This window comes from Neofelis nebulosa, chromosome 2 (genome assembly GCF_028018385.1).
Source record: "Neofelis nebulosa isolate mNeoNeb1 chromosome 2, mNeoNeb1.pri, whole genome shotgun sequence".
Taxonomy (NCBI): Eukaryota; Metazoa; Chordata; class Mammalia; order Carnivora; family Felidae; genus Neofelis; species Neofelis nebulosa.
Window position 1 is genome coordinate 145,699,596 of NC_080783.1, and position 11,466 is coordinate 145,711,061.

Genomic DNA, 11,466 nt, shown 5'->3' on the forward strand with positions numbered 1-11,466 from the left:
GTGAGAATTTGACCAAATGAACTTCTGAGGTCCCTTCGAACTCTAACATTTATGCAACGTCAAAGATGGGAATAGGTGATTGCCCAGTCCTGGTCCTCTGAAGTCACCTGAATCACACAGACTCAGACTCCCCTTAGTGCCATGGAATTGTGCCCAGAAAGAGAGGAGTCTTGCCAGAGGTAGTTCCTGAAAGTTGTGTTTTCCAATGCCAGTGGATGGACCCCCCCCCCCCACCCACCCCTGCCGACCTTTGCAAATCTAGCCAGCCATCCTGCAAACTGACATATGACCTGGGGAATGAGATGGGCTGAGTTGTAAGCATGTGTTGCATTGCTACCCCTCTTATTTGGGCAAGTGCACATAAATAATTGAGTAAAATAAATTGCAGCTCAATACAATCCACACGGCATCAGGCAGTCAAAACCATCTGGGACTGGATAGGTGAAGAAGGGAGTATAAAAACAGAGTATTTAGGAGTCTGATCTGCCTGAGGTTCTAATTTTCAGAGTCAGAAGAGACGAGTCCCCTAGGAAACTGGACCCTGCTTAGAAAGACATCTGAACTAGGCAATAAAATAATATGAAAATACCAAAAAATAAAAATAAGGAAGAGAAATAGATATGTAACTTCATCACAGGACTCCTGTGGTATCTCACAACACCATGCTTCATGAACCCCAAAGAAAGCAAAAAAAACCCAGCTAGTGTTGTAAATCCTGGTCAGCTGAATTATTTCACATGCTGCAGCCTGACTTAAGTTATTCATCGCAGAGGCTAGCAGCTCCCCGATGCATCCTTCCATGTCACTGGACAGGGTAAAAATAATAAATTGGCCATTGTGAGACACTCTGAGTTTCGTGGGGTTGAGCAGAGCATATTTTATATTCTTCTCTTGGAACTGCCTCTTGTTGGTAGTAAATGGTTGCTAGCGCTGCTGTTTCTCAATAGACAAGTCCGAGAAGTAAAGATAATTCAATTTTCATTCACTCTTAGGTCTCCTGCTACCCATGTTCTTCCTTGACACTGACAAGGCTGTACCTGTCTTCCCAGCCTGAGGCCTGAAGTAGCACTTGTATGTTTGCCCCTTGCCAGAAAATTCCATGAGCCACTCCAAAGAGTCTCTTACACCCAGTGCATCCAGTGAGCACAAATTGTCTAGCGGTCTTTTTTGTTGGTTCTTCATCCTTAGCTCATTTCCTCCCAAGAACAAAGATATCAAGGTGTTGATTCAGCAGCAGTTTCAGTTGTCCTGAAAGACAACCTAGTTTGGTTTCAATCTTTAAAGGTTTCCATTACAATGGAAAACAGAATAACAACGGTAGCACCCACTGTTAGGATGAAATTAGATTACTACTCTCAAACTGTTGGGGAGGCAAGTATAATTCCTACAACCTCTTTGGAAAGTAATAGAGCAAGTGATTAAGGACAACTAAAATGTCCCTACCTTTTTGAACCAACAACCTCATCTCTGGGAATTCATTCTTATGGAAATATTGAATAGTAAAAAAAAAAAAAATTTTGTGTGGTACATATACATGTTTCTTCCTGTGGAAACAATAATATGAAATTGATGAAACAAATTTTGAGACAGATGGCTAAGTAGAAACATGGAACAATGTGTCCCCTACAATGTTAAAGGATAAAAGCTTAAAGGAATATATTCTGTGACTGTAACTGTGAAAGAAAACACAGATCTACGTAGGGACAAAGATTATAAATGTTCAAAAACTGGGTGTTAGGGCAGTGGGATTACGTGTGGTTTTCCTGCATTCAAATTTGTCCTCAATATGACTTTTCTATTTTAGCAAAAAAAATCTTAAAGATACCAAGTATGCCTCTATTGATGTTTGACATTTCTTCTGAAACTGGGTCTGGATGACACAGTCTGCTCCAATTTTTTTAAATAAGATGGATGAGGAAAGTTACCTTTTTCATTGTTTGTAAATGGCCAGGCATAGGTCTTTAATTGCACGGTTGGCTTCTTTGTTGTGAATATGTTGCTTTCAAGCATTTTCATTATCCTCCATGTGATTTATACAAACGCTGAGAGGTGTGTTTTGGTATTTCCATGGTCTTGCTCCTCCACCATCATGGGATTGTTAATTAAGTGAGTTTTTTAAAGAGCCGTCATTCTCCATTTACAAGGGTAGAATGCAGAGGCAAGAGCTGGGATTGTGGCAAACCGCCAGCCAAGAATTCAAGCCACAACACACTACAAACCACTCAGATAAGATGCGCCCATCAAGGGTTGTCATTGGGCAACATAAAATGTAAACCACATACCCTCAAATAGCAAATATTGTGGGTGGCCTTGGCACTGGTAGTCAGAAAGATGAATAAATGCAATTAAGAAACCAGGCAAAGAAGTAAACATGCCATGTAGCTTACAAAAGGCCAGCCACATTGTGTTTATTTTAATATTGTTTAACAGTAACACCTAATAAAGAGAGCATCATGATTGTGTGAACTAAATTTTCAGTCATAATGAATGCTACAAACTTAACCTCCCAAGTTTAAATAGGCTACAACGTCTTGGGAAAAATGCAAGAAAAATTATTTGATAAAGGTGACGGTTTTTCACACCTGAAAATAATGTTTTTCTTCCAGCCTATCTTGATCAACAGTCGGCAGCAACACATTGCAGATATAATCTCAAGACCTTGTGGCATGTACTTGTCACTACATGCATAACTTACTATGGACAGAGGATCACGGAGATTTTGAACATAATTTCCCACACGACAGGAGATTAAATAGACCACATTGGAAGAAGGCAAGAAGAAGCTAGGTCTCTAGAGTACCAAAAAGTAAACTTCAGCCAGTTCTTGAAGCAGATAAACAGCAGGAAATATACTTTCAGATAGGCTACTTTCTCAATAGTTCCTGCTTTCTAGAACTCGAGGGAAAGAATGAGTTAGTGGGTAAGAATGTAAGAGAAAAAGGGCCTTCCTGGGAAAGATCTGGAGTAGAAGAAAATCAGTGTCTCCTCATTTACATCTTGCTGTCTCCCCTCCCCTTTCTCAGTTAATCTACTCCCCCAGAATACCTTGTGGATCACCCCATCTGAACCTACTCCTAAGACTGCATTCCTGATACCTGTAACAAGATGTTAGGTCCATGCCCTACCTCTTAGTGTGTAGACATCATGTTTTCCAATGAAGAATTATTAGCCATCAACAAAGAATTAGGGTACAGAAGAACTTTCTCAATATCCCAGAAACCATTCTACCCAGCATCCTACAGCATGACCTTGGACCTGCTCTGCCTAGTCTCCTTGCTTGTGAAAATGTAAGAACAGTAGAACCTAACTCACAGGATTATTGTCATGATTAAATGAGTTCATCCTTGGAAAGCTGTAGAGCAGTTGTCTGACATAGTAAGTGCTGGATGTGTATTAATTATTATTACCATTATTATTTGATATGAAAAACTTTCTGAAACAAAGAAATCACATGAAAGTGTCATTGGTCAAAAAATACATGAGTTAAATAAAGCATGTATGGAGCTGGTTTATGATGGACAGTGGCATAGTGGTTAAGAGCTCGGATTTTAAAAGTCAACCACCTGTGCCCAAAACCTGATGTTGCCACATGGCCTCTATGTGACATGGATCTCATATTTCTAAACTGAAAAGTGGGAAAACAATGTCTATTACACAGATTAAACCAGCTGAGAAATGTAAAACACTGAATAGTGCCTGACATAAAATAAACACCCAATAAGTGAAAGCAGGAGAAAAAAGAGTGTTCTTCAACCAAGATTTTCAAAAATTGTTGTAAGAAAGAACGAGTGTTGGGGCACCTGGGTGGCTCAGTCAGTAAAGTGTCCAACTTTGGCTCAGGTCATGATCTCGCGGTTTATGAGTTCGAGCCCTGCATCGGGCTCTGTGCTGACAGCTCAGAGCCTGGAACCTGCTTCAGATTCTGTGTCTCCCCCTCTCTCTGCCCCTCCCATGCTCATGCTCTGTCTGTCCTTGTCTCTCAATAATAAATAAATGTTAAAAAAAAAAAAAAAAAGAACGTGTTTGGGGATTTTTTTCTTAGAGCTAGGGAGCTACAAATAACCCCTAAGATGTGAACCAGTGAAGAAATTAGCTATCAGAATTAGCCAGTCATAGATGTGGGGGCCGAATGGACTTCCCATCCCTGCAACCGTGAATAAGGCAGACTTGCCCTACAGTCCTTGGCCAAGCAGCACTGCAGACCCCTTCAAAGATGGAAATGAAAAGAAAAGTTAACAGAGAGGGTGCCTGAGTAGCTCAGTCAGTTAAGCATCCAACTCTTAATTTTGGCTCAGGTCATGATCTCACAGCTGGTAAGTTCAAGTCCTACACTGGGCTCGTGCGAGAGCTAGCATGTGCTCTCTTGCTCTCTCAAAAATAAACTAGAAAAAATTTAAAAAAGAAAAAAGGGAGGGGCGCCTGGGTGGCTCAGTCAGTTAAGTGTCCGACTTCGGCCCAGGTCATGATCTTGCAGTTCTTGAGTTCGAGCCCCACGTCAGGCTCTGTGCTGACAGCTCAGAGCCTGGAGCCTGCTTCAGATTCTGTGTTTCCCTCTCTCTCTGCCCCTCCCCCACTTTCACTCTGTCTCTCTCTCAAAAATAAAGATTAAAAACAATTAAAAAAAGAAAAAAAGGAAAACTAACAGAAGCTCAGTTTCACCAACTCAGCTACTTCTTCCAAACACTCTCCTCAGGTCAGTCTCTCCTCTTCCCAAGGGGAGGACTGGGTGAGTCTGTGGGGAAATGCTGGAAACTTTCTTTCCTTATTCTCTCCTCATGAAGAGAGGAATGGAAATGCCATGCCCTCTATTATATAATCTTCCCCCAACACTTGGCCTTGACTAATAGATCTAGATGTTTCTGGAGCCACATGTTCTATATGGAGAAACTAAGTGGAACTGTCCTCCAAAATAACTGATAAATACATTAAGTATAAATATTGTGTACTTTCTTTGTGATAGTTTGTCTTCAAAATGACCACCTACAATTCCTCCCATCTAGAGTCGAAGCTTGTTCCTCCACCCTATTTTGACAGGTGAGATACATCAGAAGCTGGCTCTAAGCAAAGCCAGCTTCCAGGAAAGTAAGAATCTAAATGCCCTGAAACCTCCAGGCTATGAAGAAATCTAAGGTAGCCACGTGGAGAGAGAGATGCCCAGCCAGCCCCGAGCTGCTTCATCCATCCCAACTGACACATGAGAGAGAAGAATCCATCTTAAACATCCTACTTGGTCAGTTCTTCAGATGATCCAGCTCCAGCTGCAAACACGTGAGAAATTCCAAGTGAAAACCACAGAGCCAAGCCCAATCAATTCACAGAACTATGGGAAGTCATGAATACTAAATGGTGATTTCAAGAAACTAAGTTTTAGGTGTTCATTATGCAACTGATGTCCAAACACTCCCTTTAACAGACTGTACCAAATTTCCCACCAAACCTGTTTTTTGTTTATTTTTTGGGATCTCATTCAAAAGGCACTTGAACAACTGAGACTAATTTTTATTTTTTCAAGGGACTTTAACATTAAAGATAGGTGATGCTTGGCATTTGTTTTGGTGTTATCTGAATAAAACAGCAAAATTCTCCTTCTGCAATCTTCACAAAAGATTGGTCCTTAATCCTCAATTAAAGACCTTAAGAAAAATAAATGAAATTGGGTTCCTTCTGCAAGGCTAAATGTCACGTTTCTAATGCAAATAATAGATTTGAGAACAAAGAAAGCGAATATTTACCATGAAACTAATTTTCTATCATTTGATGCCAATTAAGATTATAATTGCTTCCTCAGTATCACCAGATCTTTCACAGTTTCAGGAAGTATGAGTCTATTTGGTTACATTTATTTAACTTGTATAAACTCTTCTGTGATTTGTTATTTCCAGAGGAAAATGGAATTTGAAAACAGAAACACTTCTGATGTAAATTTCTGTAGATGTAGACCTTAAAATCAGATAAATTAGTTAAGCTAGTCATGCAAATGAGTCTGTGCTCACAAGCTTGATATTCAAAAGAACTTAGGAAGATAATCAAAGATATAACCAGGTAGTTATTTAGTTAGTTTTTCTTGCCTATGAAAATCCTTCTTATAGATTTGATGGAATTTTTTTGTGAAATGCATTCTTTTAATAAATGACTATCACATGGATTTATATAGAGAAAGGCATCACATGTTTTTATTCTATGGTTATTTTTCTCAAGGTTGAAGATATTCTGTCTGTAAGACTCTACTTACTTCTCTGGCCTAGGAAACCAGGGTACCTGGGACTTGTAGTCTTTCAATTCCTTTGCTCAGGGTTAGCCTCTTTATTTCTCTGAGCTTCTGTTTATCTTCTTGGGCCAAAAAAAAAAAAAAGATGTGTGTGATTTAGGAATTAGGCACATGAACTCATTCATGTAAAAGTGATCAGCTTCAACTCTGACTTTTATAGCACATGATGTATACATGAGAACAGAAAAAGAGAACTCTCCAATTCCTGAAAGCCCAGGGCACTTGGTTGAACACTTAAATAACACTGGAAGCAGCTTACATTAACTCTTATGGATAATAAGTAAATTGCCATATTGGTTAACTTCTACTCAAGAGAATCTTGCCAGGATCAGATCTGTGTTCAGGGGTGATGTTGGTGTTTCTGTTCCAGAAGACATCTCTACTCTTTTAAACAATTCTACCCTCAATCCTACCGTTCTAGATCATCTCAACCCACGATCCAACCAAACATAGAGGGCAAAGCAGCCCTGTCTCAGTCACAGTAGCAGATAAAGTAACTAAGACAAGTGTATGAGAGCTTCCTCACTTTGGGCCCTATAAACAGAAAATGTGTTTTTTGTCTGTTTGTTTGTTTGTTTGCATTGCACTCTGGGCATCTTACTGAGTTTGAGGATAAAACATATTGAGCACTGATGTAGCAAGTGACCTATCAGACTTTGGTGAGGACCCATGAGTCCCGAAGAATTGTAGTTGAGTTATTTTTCCTAGCCCTGAATCATTTAGGACTGCTTTCAGGCCTCTCCCAAGAATTCAGAACCACGGGAAGGATAAGATGATGAGGTAGGGAGAAGGGAAGTATACAGAGGTGGAAATGAAAACAAGACTGTTGAAGAGGTGGTCTCAAAGAGATTGATCTCCAAAGATAACAAAAGAAATACTTTTATTTTGACATATGTTTGAATTATCACTGTTACCAAAAATAGTATGTAATCATAGAATTGAATTAGAATTTTAAAAATTGGTATTCAGACCAAGTTTAAATTAAAGAAATATTGACATGAACATATAAGTTCCTGTAGGAAAATAAACATGACCCAAGCCAGGTAGACATGACATTGATGGTAGAGGCAGCACAAAATGATCCATTTTCTTTCTTTTTATTCCCTATATTGATGTAAAATTTGTGATTTTTTTTATCCAATAACAAAATCAATAGAACTGTGACTTAAATCTTACACTTTAAATGGCTGATTTATATACTTTTGAAAATACAATCACATTTTCTACAGTTATACTTTTTTCCTGTTATGGAAAGTTGCAAGGGGACATATCTTAACCTTTCCCCAATGCTTTGTGAATGTTGTTGTCTCTAATGATTTTTCTCTAATTTCTCTGAGGAGTCACCATAACATCTAGGCTTCAACTTATATTGACTTTGGAACTTATATTTGTGAACAAATGGAACTCAAAAGGCAAAACAAAATACAGAGTAGTCATAAATTTGAAATCCTATAAAAGCTTGTGGATAATTTAAATGGAAACTACTTTGGGGCTCCTGGGTGGCTCAGTCAGTTGAGTGTCTGACTTCAGCTCAGGTCATGATCTCGCAGTTCGTGAGTTCGAGCCCCGCCTTGGGCTCTGTGCTGACAGCTCAGAGCCTGGAGCCTGCTTCTGATTCTGTGTCCCCCCCCCCTCTCTCTGCCCCACCCCCTGCTTGTGCTCTGTCTTTCAAAAATGAATAAACATAAATGGAAGCTATTTTGATTGTCACTGAAAATAACAATTGAGTACCATACTGACGTGGGTCATGCAATAAGCCCTTGGCAATTATGAATTTAACATTCATGGTTTTGAGTGTTCTTAAATGATCCTGGAAGCCCATAACATGTATCAATTTTTAATTTTGCTGAGGCATGAATCTGAACTGCCTGCACCGGGAGGCAGGTGTGTGTCATTGAACTAGATACCATGACTTTATTCTCTTCTTGTTTCCTTGTAGGAGTTCTGTGGTTTTGGGGATTTACAAAGGTCTCAGGGACTCCTTCACAAACATTCTCATATCTAATATGTTTAAAATAATAGTAAAGGGATAAAGGGGGCAATACACAGAAACTGTCGAAGTAATAGAATTATAGTATGTAACACTGAAATGTTGTAAAATTTCAATGAATACTTATTTTATTGATTTCTTAGTAACGGGAATAATGTATTTTAAGCATTTAACACACTGTCTGACACATTGTGGAGTGTTCTTTATGTGTTCCTTTCTTTGCTTCATGTGTCTTATTGAAACATTGACATGATAACTTCTATTTATGGAGAACATCTTTTAAATTAGATAAAGGAAGAAAGTATAAAAAGCTATCCCTGGTTTGTTTGTTTTTTCAGGATGTGAACAATGTTTAGTGCAAAATCTGCTTAAGAGAAGGGGTCTCTGTTATAAAGCCCACACTTGAATTAGCAGTCTATATTTATGTGTAGCGACAGAAGCATTGTTTATACATTCTCTTAATCTGCAGCCTCACAGTGTGACAGGATTAGGAATCTGGGCCCATATGCAGATGTTAGGGTGTGTGGCAAAATTGAGACACTTCAATAAATTTGCTTTTGAAGATTAGAAATGGGGGCTTGATACACCCATTTGGCTTTTCTCGGTGTCTGAACACAGAACCTCGGTAATCCTTCTGATGGAAATCTCATTAACGTGTGTTTCAGATCACATTATGTTTATACACATATCATGTCTGCTTAAAAATCAGATAAGGCTTGTTTGTCATTAAGACAGTCCTTTTTAAATGAGAGAATATTTCAATAGATGACACCAAATAACTTCTCCCATAGATTCACTAATTTACATATATTATAGATATTCAAATGAAAGATGATCCAAAATGCAGCCATCATTGTCTAAAGCTCAGAAAGCTGAATGTCGTTGGATGCATTCTTGTAACAGATTGTTATAATGAGAGGAAGCTAAGATTTTGTCTTTGTGTTTGGACATTTTTGGGGGGAAAGAGTATGTTTATAACATCTTCCCCCCACCTGGGTTTCTCAAGTACTGTACTCTCATAGGAGTGACAAACAATAGATATCAACCAATTGTTTGGTCATCAAAAACATGAATATGGTAATTCATGCCAACAGGAATACTGAGCTACCTTCCCTTCAATCAAAATAATGAGAAAGCAGCTATCCATTTGCATGAAAATAGAAATGGGGGGGGGAGCATTAGTTTTCCAGTTGTAATCTGCTCTTCCACCACCACCCCCCGTTAACCGCCTAAGGTTTGCAAACTGCTTCAGTAACCATCAGCCAAGAAATGTACATGTCATCTGCAAATCACAGATCTTGACTCAAGTGATTGCACAGGGAGAAGTGCTGAAGGGTTCATAGTGGCCAGGACAAGACTTAAAAGTGATGCGAAATAGGGAGCAAAGAGGGCTGCAATTGCCTTGGAGCCTCAAATAGACTGAGCTTCAATGCCAGAGAAAAAATCACCAGCTTCTCCATCATTTCTTTAAAGGTCAAAATTTTTGTAGGTGGACTGGGAGAGCAGCGGATTGCAGATGCGTTTAACAGCAGGATATTTTCCGCTGCCATGACCAGTTAAGGAAGATTTTCAAAAACACATCTGCTGGTAAACAGTTTGGCCCTACTCTGGGTCATCTGCCTTCTCTGGTCTCCTTGCTGCATGGATTCTTACCTGGGCAGAGTCCCAAGCCTCACATCAGTCAAAGCTAGGCTTTCAGTATAGTCCATTACATTTTTTAGAGAGGTACCTCAGTGGCTTTCAGGGAGGTTTTATGATGTGGGGCTGCCTCTTCCCAAATGCAGGAAGCACACACATGAGGCATTCAGACACACAGCATGGACTCTCACCATTTCCTCTCAGGCTGCTGCTCAGCAGGCCGGCACCGTCGCCCACTCCTCACTGGCAACCATCCAGTGGGAGCCAACCAAACTCAGTCACTCCCTCCATGGAGTTTCCCAAAGGAAACAGAGGCGACTAGCTGTCTGGGTACCACTTAGGGAGATCACCCAATGCTCTACCATGTCACACGCAACTGTTGGTTACTATAAGCAAATAAGCCATTTGACAAACTCAACCTAATCTCACAGTCAGAGTCAGACTGGGTGGTGGGAAATCTTTCATCTCTGCCCATATTTCCACGCTGGTCTCCTGGGGTGCATATGAAGAATGACAAAGGCCCAGGAACTCCTTCAAGGAAATGGGAATGACACCCATCTCACAGGTCCCCAGTGGAGAATACATCTCCAGGTGGGAATGTTGGAAGATAAGGTCCCAGTACAGCTAAATTTCCCAAGTTTTTCCTCTGAGCCAAAAACATGCTGGAAACCACAAACTTGCTCTGTGCCAAAAATGCTTGGGCTAGAATGAGATCCCAGTGCTGGTCAGAAATTACACCTTATCTGGGGCACCTGGGTGGCTCAGTCAGTTAAGTGTACAACTCTTGGTTTCAGCTTGGGTCATGATCTCACAGTTTGTGGGTTTGAGCCCCACATTGGGCTCTGAGCTGACAGTGCAGAGCCTGCTTAGGATTCTCTTTCTCTCTCTCTCCCTTTCCCTCTACCCCTCCTGTCTCTCTCTCTCTCTCAAAATAAATTAACTTAAAAAAAAAAAAAAGAAGAAAAGAAGAGAAAGTATGCCTGCCTGCAGCAGCTGGTAACACCTGGGCACACATGGATGAATGTGTCCATAAGTAGGCTGCTGTGAAGAAGGTGTGTGGTGAAAGCTTCTTGTTTATGAGTGTCTTCAAGATACTGTTCATCGTATTCATGCAGCCATGCATTCAGGTTGGGATGCCAAAGTATTTAGTGTGACGCGTCTGGGCATGGAACTCCCTGGAGATGGCTCAGGGCCTCATGTGTTCCAAAAGGATGTGATCAGGCCAGAGAAGCTCAAGGTCTTAATTCCTCTCCATTGGAAGGAGTGTAAGATGTTCACCCCCAACACATCCCAGTACCTACATTTTCCTTTCACAAAGAAATAACAGAAATTAACATTAACCCCTTCTATAGGTTCTTTATTCGATCCTTTACGGTTACCCCGAAGGAAGAGAGTAGTAACTAGGAAGGGGAAGCATGTATTTGTATTATCTTAGGCAAATTACCTCGCCTCTCCATGCCTCAGTCCCTGAGTGTTCCCACAGGGATATTGCGGGGATTAAATGAAGTTATGTGAAAAGGGCTTAGAATAGGTGCCTGAAACATAATAAGTTTCAGTAAAGAGTTGGATT